Raw genomic sequence first — 12,482 nt, forward strand, 5'->3', positions numbered from 1 at the left:
ATGTGATGAATCAGCTGTTCCATACTGAAATATTTTATGTGATGTTTTTCTTACCTCTCTTAAGGTACAGTGTTCCCTTCTTGCAAAAAGTTGAGCAGTTCTGAAGATGAATAATTTAAAATAGAGAATTTGTATCTTTTAAATTCTGTTCATCAAACATTTTAAGCAACTGTATATGGTGGGCTAATGCAGTTTAGGAGCCCTACTACCCACATTGTCTTGTGACGTATTTATTGGATATGGCATTTTAGTATTGTACACATCTAATGTATGATATATACAGTACACGTACATATTTGAAATGGAAATCTCTGAATTTTCTATTATATTACAATATATGTGTGTATTAGTTGTTTCTAATCACTGGATTTGTATGGTACAAATTCCAGATGTAACATCTAACTGCTTAATGCAGTGTTTCACAAAAGTGAGAGAAATGACCAATACATGTTACTTAATTCATCAACGTTTGGAAGCTGCTTAAAATATGAAGTATTGTTTATATGTTCAAAATTTATATTTCCTTCATCTCTGTTATTCTCTGCCTTTGTTACAAGCAAACATTTTCTCCTTTCCCCTCACCTCCCTATCCCATTTCAAAAACAATACAGAATTATATTAAAAATGATGCTTTAGCAGCCATAGTGTTACAGGTGTTGAAAACCTTTGCATTAAAGAAACTTTGATAAGGCATTGGAAATACCCTATCTGCTTACTGTTGATCATTCCTAGAGTAAGGTATTTCAGTATATACTTAGCAATCTGCTCCATTTTAATTGTGGAACTTTTCTAAAGTTTAATATCTATAAAAATTGGTACAGCAATTTGGATTATCACTAGGAAAACTGGATAAAAACATTGAAAAAGGTGTATTGACAATGCTTTTTTCATTTACTTGTAAATACTATGGAGGAATCCTTTAAAGATGGTGCCTGGCACGCTTAAGTTTAAACTTCATAAATTACTTGTTTTATTTTAAAAAATGAGGCACTCAGAAAAGATCAAAAATGGCCAAATGTGAAAGCTGGACTACATTTATGGAAATACGTTTTCATTTAGAATGAAAATTATTGATAATTCACTCAGACAACACAGTAAAGGGTTTTTTTATCCCTAAGGTGTAGAATTTCCTTGCAGCTTTGTTAATATATTTTGTTTTATTGTGATATTGAAGCTTAATTTGTAAATAATCCATGTTGATACTGTACTATGCAAGCAGCTGATGAACTGTCTACAGTACAAGGTTTGCTATGCATGAAAGAAACCAAATTGTTGCTAATAAAAGCTACTAAAACTCTCCTAACAAAGCCAAGACCATGACAAAAAGTAGTATGTAATGGATCTATCACTTTTATTCTTGGGATGGATTTTATTATTTTTGGACTTGTTACAAACACTGTTAAATATTGTGGATAAGGAGGAACAGACTCTTGGCAAATGCAAGAAACAGTATATTATCCTATTTTAAACTATAGTGGGAGTGCCCGAGTCTCATTTATTTTCTACATACTCTTGCAGCTGAGGTGTTTTTTTAAAAAAAAATTATAAGATTGCCTTGAGTCAAAACATAATAAAACAAAGTTATTGCTAATACTTGACCATAGACAATAAAAGAATTAGGTAGGGAAATGGTTCTGCTAAGCAATGATGTATTTCTAAAAACATTTCAGATAACAAACTTTGGAAGATAAAATCTCATCTGAAAGGTTCAATTGCATTTTAAGTTTTTTTTCAGTGTATTAGAAAATGGGCCTTAAGCAGATTTTTAAAACCTTTACTGGAAATAGATATTTTGTCCTAGCAGACAAAACGTGAATTTCTGTAAGCAACGTTCACATTATGAATTCCCATATATTACTGTCAGTTGCATAACATAAATGTAAATAAAAATGGTAAAAATTTGTGAATTATGGACAGGTTGTTTCCTCCTTCTATTAAACAATCTTGCTATTTTAGCTTACGGTTTTCCCAAGAAAATACATCAGGAGGCAATGAAACTGAAACATTAGGGTGTATTTTAAGTGTACCAGACAAAGCAATATAAATTCTGTTCTGGATGTCAAGAGATCTATTTCCACCCACCCACCCACTTACAGTTCAATATTCATAAGTATCCTGGTCTGATAATCAATTAAATGCATTTTTTTCTGAATTTGGCATTATTCTCCCTTTGCACAAAGAAGGGAAGGCTTGCACTGAAACTGACATCAAATACATTACAATCTTGATGGACTGTCAGATTAGAATGAACCGACTTTTGAAATGGGAATACAGTGTTCCCTCGATTTTTGCAGGTGCGAACTTCACGAAAAGTCTATACCACGATTTTTCAAAAATATTAATTAAAAAAATACTTCGCTGTTTTTTTCCCCTATACCAGTTTTTCCCGCCCGATGGTGTCATATGTCATCGCTAAACATTTGTCAGCCTTTAATAAATATTTTTTTTAATAAACTTTAATAAAGAAACATGGTGAGTAATAATCTAAATGGTTGCTAAGGGAATGGGAAATTGTAATTTAGGGGTTTAAAGTGTTAAAGGAAGGCTTGTAATACTGTCCATGGCCAAAAATAGTGTATTTACTTCCGCATCTCTACTTTGCGGAAATTCAATTTTCGCGGGTGGTCTTGTAATGGATCCCCCGCAAAAGTCGAGGGAACACTATATGGGATTCTTCTCTAGCTGTTCAATTAATATCATTTTCATTGTGTTATGCATATAAAATAGATTCACATCAGGTTATAGCCTACAATAATTACTGCTGTCATATTTCCATGAATGTAACAACTTATATTAGTATAGAATGGGCATTTTTTAAGGAATCAATGTTTAAAGGGGTAAAAGATGTTTATAAGAAATGGGTGTGCTTAAAAAGGTTAAAAGAATAGGTTTTTATGCTCAATCTCAGATTTGATTTCTAATTTCAGATTCTGAGGAATTAATCCTTTTTAGATTCATCTTTGTATAAAGTGAGTGTGTTGTTATGCTCTGAATTAGCTTGTTCTTTATAGTTTCTGAAAATTTTCAAAAGTTTGACCTGCTGGACTTATACTTTGGATCATGTTAACAAAGTATGTAATGATTCTGCAAATGACACTGGGCATAAGCCATAGGAAATGATATGCCATTTTCAAGTCGGTGATCACATACAAATTAGAACAGTAATGGTACATACCAATCTACTACTCCCATCCCCACTGTATTGGCAAGTGTATAAAGCAAGGTGTATTTCTTTTGTTCAGCAAAAAGCACAAGTGTGTGAAACCATCAATAAACTTATGAACCAACTTTTTTTCCTGCGGTGTAAAGCAGGTCCCCAGCCGTAGGCTGTGGGCCTGTACTGGTGTATGGCCTGTTAAAAAACAGGCCACACAGCTGGAGGTGAACAGTGAGTGAAACTACAATACAAGGATCTAGGTTGCTAAATGATATGTCAGCTGCGGTGAGAGTGCAAAAAAAATTTACTACCATATTTGACGTGGCTTATCTTGTGGGTGCGGCTTGCTAGCCATGTGATCAGGTGGGAGTGGCTTGATGATCATGTGACGGGTGGCTTAAAGGTGGTCAACTTGAGGGCATTCACATCAAGGGTTAGAGTGCCTGTCCTTGTCTCAGATATAATTTCCCTATCTATTTACTATTACTGAACATTCAAAATACTGTATACTATTTAATTCTATGTACATATGCCATATGTATACATATAACACATAGGCACACAAAAATAAACATTATCTACTATATAAACTGTATACATATACACACAGGTCTTTTAAAATTATACACATTAAACTTCATTTACTGTGATAGGAAAAACATACCCAGAGCCCAGAAGGGAAAAAAAGAATGGTCAGCTGTCAATAGCAGGGATGGGAAGAGATTTGAGAATTCTGGAAAATCAGATTTCTCAGCTGAAGAAATATTGAATCAGCAATGTAAATCAGATAGATTTATGTTGACATCACATGGAGCCATATAAACCATAGTGGGGGTTTTGTGCCTGGTATGTTAAACCAAAAGAATTGGGACATAGTGTATCATTTGTTTAAATGTTTCATCCTATGTTTCAATCAAACGCTGCTAACTTAGTTTACATGTACAATATCATCAAACTACCCTTAGGTGGAAAAATCAGAACAGCCATTTCCACTAGATGGAAACCGAGGGATAAAAAAAGCTCTTTACTGTTCTGTGTCTAGCAGTCGTGGGAATGTTTGCAGTCCATATAGGGTAGCCCACAAAAGCATCTCTTGTTCTGGGAATTTCGTCCATTTTAGACACGAAACAAACCTCATTTAAACCCGCAAGAATAAATCGATATTATTGGGAAACTTATCTTGCAGAGCAAATAGTTTAGGGGAGCAGCGCTCCAGCGGAAATACTGTATTGTAAATTAAATAATTGAATCTGAAAGCGGGAAAGGTGGAAAAGCTCTACAGATTAACGCCACTTTGTGGTGGGGTTTTTACTTAATTTATTTGCCAAACATGTATAGGATAATAGTAGTTTGTATAAACATAAGTAAAATGTAACGATAAAAGAGGACAATGGGGCAGGGACGGTAGGCACAGTGGTGCGCTTATGCATACCCCTTACAGACCTACAAACGGGGAGACGTAGAATTGTACACAATCTAAAGTTAGTTTTTGGGGTTTTCTTTTCTTTTTGGGGGAGATGATAATTCTTCCAACGCTTCCAGCTCAACTCCTTTTCCTTCGCGGGAAAACGGAGTAGAAACGACCCTTTTCAACAAATCGCCGGCCACCTGAAGGCAAGGCAGACTCGCTTGTAAATTCCTTCTCTGCGTAGCTTCGGTAACTCTTTGGTTCCGAATAAAGACAAGTCTCCGGGCGAGCGGCGCAAGCAATTTTTTAAACAGCCCGGTGAAGAGCCCACGCCGAGCCCTTTTTGTGAGAGGCTTTCGAGTTTCCTGTGGGAAACGCTTGACGGCCAACATGAAGGGTTTTCTCACTTCCTGTGGGCGAACTACTTAGGGGACCGACGGCTGCCTTGCGGGGGCGACTCCCCTGCCCTCGCCTGTGATATTGATAGAGGAAGAAGGGGGGTCTCCCCATTTCCTGAACGGTCTTCTGATGAGGTTTCCTGTGTGGGTCATCAAAGAAGCGGTGGGCGAAGACCGAGGCGCTTTTTTTTTTTTTTTCGCCGCGCGTTAGGCGGTTTTCCTCGAGTGGCGGAACGGCAGTTCATAAAACGCCCAGCATTTGCTTGCTTTCCTCCGGGGGGGGGGGGGAGAGGAATCCCCACAAGCGGAGGCGGGGAGAAGTCGGAAGCGGTTCGCGCGCGTTCTGGGGTTGAGAAGTCCGCCGTCGCGGCGCTTGCGGCCGGTTTGTTTTCGCGGCGACGATGCGAAGTTGCAAGAAAGGGGCGTCTCGCTGTTTTTCGCGCCTGAGGGGAAAAAAAGAAAGTGGCAATTCGGCGGTTCTAGACTGGAGCTCGGCTCATTGTTCTCCGCCGACATCCGTCGCTTCTCCGCTCGAGCTCTCCGAGCCGCGCCTGCTGTGCCCTTTTAAACCCGCCCAGCTCCTCCTCACGGATTCACGGGACAAGCCCAGGAGCCACCTGGGGCGTTGAGAGTTTTCCTCCCCCCTCCTCTTTCCACGCCCCCTTTTGAACTGACGCCCAAACCCAAGGGACTGAAGAAATCAGCCTGTGCCGCGCCGGACCGGACCGGCACAGTCAGTTGGTGAAGGAAAAGGGGAGGAGGGGTGCATCTGTTTCCATTGGCTCAGGGTCAGAACCAATGGCGCGGTGAGGGAAAAAAAGTGCCGTCAGGGAAAAGGAAAACCCTGAGAGTGTGACGTAAACAAAACGGAGATGAACAACGGGGTCGGAGCGGGGGGAGGGCGGGGGGATGGATGGAATTCCGGGAGAAGAAAGACTAGCGCTCAGCATATGTAGGTGTGTGGTAAAAGAACGGAAACGGGGGCAGGCAGGCAGGATGTCCTTCGGGCTGTGGAGGCTCCAGAGCTTCCAGAGAAAGAAAAGACGCGCGGCAGCGATGCCGTGCGTGCGTGCGTGTTTGTGTGAGAGAGAAAGAGTGAGGTGAGGTGGGAGTGAGTGAGTGTAGAGAGGAAGAGTCCAAGCAGGTGGGAATGGGCCAAAGGAACCTAGTACAGCGGAAGTTAGGAGGGGCCCTTTAGGTTGGGAGGGAGAAGACGAAAAGGGGGGGAGCATTTGCGAGCTCCAAAAATGTTTCAAGCGATTGGGGGGAGGGGGCGTCGAAGACGGCGGTTTCTGTGCACCTGAAAGGGTTCTAAGTAGAACAAGCTTTGCAGGCTTCATGGGAGAAGGAAGGAACGACTTGTTCTCATTTCAACCTGTGCTTTTCCCCCCCAGATTATAAAGTTCTTTCTTGTTTAAAGCAAAGACTTGTTATCTGTCATCGGGAAAGGCTTTAGGTTTCCAGAAACTTCCCAAAGAAGAACCTGTTTTTCAAGACTGAGCCATTTTATTTTTTCGCTAGCTTCAGATCATTTTGTTTTGTTCCTCCTACGTCCTTGAATTAGTCACTGTGGTATAAATGAAATCTGAATCTTAAGTTGGAGAGGCTATTACAATTCCATATTTGTATTCAATATTGGGCGCACAAACTCTACCAAACTTGTACTTAGGACTACTGGCAAGTTGCACAAGTATTTGCATTGTTCACGATTTTGCAATGGGCTGGAGTGATTCACTGAAGATCTTTTCAACTTGGTAAAGCTTCCATTTTCAGGAAGTTTGTGTGTCACAACCCTAAGCTAGTTTTCAGACTAGTTCCAGCAAAGTACTTCTTACTCATGCTTACGCTTCCTGAAACATGCTATTCCTTTATAAAAGAATCTTAAGTAATCTAAATATGCATGAAGAATAAGGATATTGCTTAATATTCTGCACAAAGGGTTCTGAAATATTGTTTCAGAACTATTTAGCAGTGAAAAATTCACATTGGATTATGTATGCTAAATACAAGGAAAAGCAGAACTGACAGGTTTCTATCGCAAGCTTGCGTGCTGCCCTGACACATGTTAGTAATATTACAAAAACACTGAAGGCATTTCTCATCCTGTTCTATAAGCATCTTATATGTTTAATCACTTAGGTAGTGGTTAAACCAAATTGCCCATGAATAAATTTACCTTGCTTCTGCTTTTCTGTTTTTTAAAAAAAGTAGATCTATTGTTTTCAGGGTTATGAATGCTGTATTTATGAAATTTAAGTGAAATGACTTTATGCTTGATTTCTATCCTTAAAGATCTATCACTAACACCGAAACAGTGAATGTTATTGCCAGACGTCCACCTTAATAAAGTTTTGTTCAATTAAAATACTTTTTCCTGATACATATTTTAACTGGAATATGATGCCTCTCACTCTTCCCACTTGCCTTCCCTTCTTTTTTTTGACATAGAAATGTATTCACTTTTTCTTGGTAAAAAGTCTCTGAGTACCTGATCAGGAATGGTTATACTGTATTTATCTTGTATCTTCTATTTTTCAAGATAATATTAATTCTTTAAGAAATTATCTTGAATGAAAAAGGAGGCCTCCCTCCTGCCTTCTCTCTCTCTCTCTCTCTCTCTCACACACACACACACACACACCCCACTAATTTGACAACTATCAATACAGTTCTGAACAACCTGACATAGTATATAAAATATAGTCTATACTAAATATATTTTTCTGAATTGATTAAAATGAAAAAATGATCAGCATCAAATGAATATGGGATTAATTCCGTTGCTAAGCATTAGTGTTTGTTCTCCTTTCCCCATATCTGCTTAATTAATAAATTTATGCATTTAATATTTGTTTCTAGTGTAAATCTCAAGTAGGTAGGCTAATACCTAAAACCTCATAAAGCCATAGTTAAGCACTTTATGTATTGATACACCCTTAAATTGGTGATACTATCAATATATTGCCAGCTGGGCCAGATATTTATCCTGATCTTAAATCTTACACCCTTGTTCTTGAACAATAAACTCTTAGATTGTGTTATATTTGATACCTTGGTTTAAACCTCTATAATTCTTATTTTTCTAGGACAGAGGTATTCAAACTTGGCAACTTTAAGACTTGAGGTCTTGAAGTCCACAAGTCTTAAAGTTGCCAAGTTTGAGGACCCCTGTTCTAGAAGGTCTCAGTGAACTCATATGTTTCTGTTACATTGAAACAAATTAATTACTCATTACTAATGTCATGGTTGAAAAACATTTAATTGAGACTTGTATGATCTTAGAGAACAACTCTTGAGTGGTTCACAATACAAGAGGTTTTTAATCAATCTTTAAGACATTTAATCCTGATATATGATTTAGCACCTATTGTAATTTCAGAGGTCTGAATTCAGCTGAAATGTTAGAGAAGGTGAAACATGTTGAATTAAGAGGAAATATCATCCAATAGATCCTAACTGATAAAGTAGCAGTCAATGAAATTATACATTTTTCAGTTTAATGCCAACATTCTCTAATGTAACTTTATATTCATGCAATATTTTCATATAATTCTCAGAACATACAGTATGTTATTGAATATTATGGGAAAATAGGTAATCTTGCAGCCTTTTCATTGTGGGTAGTATAGATTTATGACCAGTGCATTTGTTTATATTTATGAAATGACTTTAAAAGTTTGGTATTACCGTGGAAGCATGTGAGATAAGAAATTGCCTCCTTCTTTTGTTCTGGTTGCAGTCATCTTTTCCTTTATTATTAATAATTGTTTTTTTTTAAACCTGCTTTGTTCTAGGTAAAATTAATAAAATGAACAATATTCCACTATTTTGTTTATATGTACCAACTGTAACAATGTGGTTTTTCTAATTGATGAACAATGAAGCTTAGTTGCTTTAGATGTGAAATCAGAGTTTAAATATAAGTATGCTCAATATATTTCAAAATAATCTCAAAATATATACAAAAACCTTTGATTGTAGATTGTACAATGATTCCATCAGTTGTGATTTCTTGCTAAGGGCATGCGTACCTCAAATATATATATGTAGGTGAGTGATATTATAAGGAATGTGAATAAACAGACATCTGCATTTGTAACATAAATCAATTTAAATGTCTCTAAAACCTTTCCTTCAGATCCAAATTATAGTTTGCAGAGGACCATAACTGATCAAATGACTGGTACAATAATAATAATCCCCAAATAAGTTTCTGTTATAGATTCAAAAGAGTCTGTTTTATTAAGTGCTGGCTGCCAGTGAATGTTGGAATTCCTGAACAGCATGCATCAGAAGATTAAATCAAAATATCAGTATTTTTGTATACTTACCACAAGAGAAATGTGGATTCATGCCCATTTCTGGTCATCCATATGTATAGTATTATGCTAGAAATTAGAAGCTTCTTGGGGGTAGGGAGAGGTTATATATTAACTCTCTGAATGTATGGACATTTGTCACATACCATATGTGTTCATGCTGGTATATCTGAATGTTACATGATGTATGTGTATACATATTAGTTAAACTTCTTAATATATTGAAAAACAATTACATAACTTTGGTACTTAACTGAAAAAAATTGCTGTACATATTTATCTTATTAGCTGGTGTAGCTTAACAGGAAATTTATTGTAACTAAACGAAATTGAAACAAAAGCTTAAAACACTGTTATATACTATTGCATTGTAGAATATGTATTATCTTATTCCTATATTGAGGGGCCCTGCACGTCACTCATTCCCAGGTGATCTTTTGATTAGACTATTGCAATGCACTCTATGTGGGGCTGCCTTTGAAGAGTATTTGGAAACTTCGGCTGGTGCAAAAGTGCAATGGTGCTGGAGGCTATGTGTGTTTTGATAGAACACATTACACTTCTGCTCAGTGAACTTCATTGGTTAACAGTTTGTCTCCGGATACAATTCAAGGTGGTGGTATTTATCTTTATATCCCTAAATGGAATGGAAATGGGTTATTTGAGGAACTGTATTTTGTTATCTTCTGCAGTTCTTTCTCATCTTTTCTGAGATCTCCAGCTGTTGCCATGTCTACAATCCTCAGAGTCCTCAGAGAAGGGCGGCATACAAGTCTAATAAATAATAATAATAAGCCAGACTTTTTTGTCTTTCTTATTGACAATTGTTAAGTCATTATGTGGCAGATGCCTATTATGTGGCAGATGCTTGCTTGTTTGAATTTTAAAGTCCCAGAGCATTTTAACTCCTTCATTTTCTATTTCTTTCTCTATTTCATGTTCCCATCAGATCTTACTTGCAAACAAATAGAATGTCTTGCAGATCTTCTAATGCACCACTGTTGCTACTTTGTCATAGTGATGTTTATATCAGTCTATGCAGTGGTGGGCTACAAGCTAGAACACTAAATTGCGCTCGTTGCCACGGCTCATAAGTTCTTGCGGGACCAGCGCTATTTTGATGCTGCATCTGTGAAAATAGCAAAATTGCGCACAGAGCCGCAAGTAAAACCTTGCCAAAACATGGCGCAATTTTGCTACCTCCACAGGTGCAGCAGCAAAACCGCGCTGGTCCCACAAGAACTTACGAGCCGCGGTGGTGAGCGTAATTTAGTGTTCCGGCTCGTAGCCCACCACTGAGTCTATGCAATCTTCTTGCAGCAGTTAACCAGGTAATCCACTGTTTCTTTAGCTTCTTTGCAGAGGTGGCACTTGATATCTGTTGCTATTTTCTCAACAGTATTCTTTCTTGCTTTGTATGCATTTGTTCTTGAGGCTTGACCTTGTACAGCCAGAATAACCCTTTCTCTCTTTTTCTTCAACTTTATTGCTGTTAGCCAAATGAGTCTTGCTATTATCCCCCTACTTTATTTTAATGTATTAGTTATGTGATGCCTTGTTTCCTGTGCCTCTTTTTTGTTGTTCATTCATTATTATCATTGCATGATTCACCCTGTACCTGCTTACAGACAAAGATTCAAAGCCACAAAACCAACAATTAAATCAGTGAGGACTTGCAGACCTGGATGAATTCAAATATACTGTAACATATGTGAGCTTCTGTGAAGACTTATGTGTACCAACTTGCCATTAATATGGCTCTGCACTACATCCTACAACATCTTGAAACTCCAAAGACCTAAACAAGGATCCTCTTTGTAGAGTTTAGTTCAGCATTCAATACCATCATACTGGACATTCTAGCTAAACTAAATCAGCTAGTGGCACCTGAACACCCTTGTAAGTGGATCACAAGCTTCCTAACAGACAGTAAGCTAGGCAAAAGCACATCAGAAACTTGTAAAATTACCACAGCCCTTCCCCAGGGCTGTGTATACTCACCACTTCTCTATATATATCAATGACTGCATCTCAAACAATCCAACTGTTAAACTACTGAAGTTCGCAGATGATACAGTAGTGATTGGTCTCATTGGAGACAATGATGAAACCACATACAGACAGGAGGTTGAACAACTAGCCTCATGGTGTGACTGGAACACTCTAGAACTGAACACACTCAAAAGACAAATAGTGGTAGACTTTAGGAGAAACCCTCCCATTCTACCACCTCTTACAATACTAGACAACACAATATCAACAGTAGAGACCTTCAAATTTGTAGGTTCTATCATATCTGGAGACCTAAAATGGACTCTTAACATCAAAAACGTCATCAAAAAAGCACAACAAAGATGTTCTTTCTGTGCCAACTCAGGAAGATCAAACTGCCCAAGGAGCTGCTGATCCTGTTCTACAGAGGAATTACTGAGTCAGTCATCTGCACCTCTGTAACTGTGTGGTTCAATTCTGTAACACAACAAGACATACACAGACTTCAGAGGATAATCAGAACTCCAGGAAAAAAAATACTGCCAACTTGCCTTCCATTGAGGACCTGTATACTGTACCAGTCAAAAAGAGGGCCATGAAAATATTTACTGGCCCTTTACATCTTGGACTTAAATTATTTCAACTCTTACCCTCGAAACGTTGCTATAGAGCACTGCACACCAAGACAACTAGACACAAGAATTTTTTTCCCCGAATGCCATCACTCTGCTAAACAAATTATTCCCTCACCACTGTTGAACTATTCACTAAGGCTGCATTACTATTTATATTAATCTTCTCTTTATTCCTTTTACCCAGGGGTGGGCAATTAATTTTGCCAGGGGACCGCATGAGACTCCATTGTGCGGCATTTGGAAATGGTGCACGGTGTTTGGATTTTGCTTGGTTTTTGCAGGTGGCGAGGTCGTCTGATTCCACTGCGCTGCATTTGGATTTTACCTGAGTGCGTGTCTGCATGCACAGGTTGCATCCAGCCTCCACGGGCCGCCACTTGACCAGGTCTGCTTTTACCCATCTCCTCTCACTTACGACTGAATGACTGTAACTTGGTGCTTGTATCCTTATGATTTATATTAATATTGATTGTTTACTGATTGCTTATTTGTGTCCTATGACAATCATTAAGTGTTGTACCTCATAATTCTTAACAAATGTATATTTTGTTTTATGTATATTGAGAGCATATG

Source organism: Erythrolamprus reginae, chromosome 3 (assembly GCF_031021105.1).
Source record: "Erythrolamprus reginae isolate rEryReg1 chromosome 3, rEryReg1.hap1, whole genome shotgun sequence".
Taxonomy (NCBI): domain Eukaryota; kingdom Metazoa; phylum Chordata; class Lepidosauria; order Squamata; family Dipsadidae; genus Erythrolamprus; species Erythrolamprus reginae.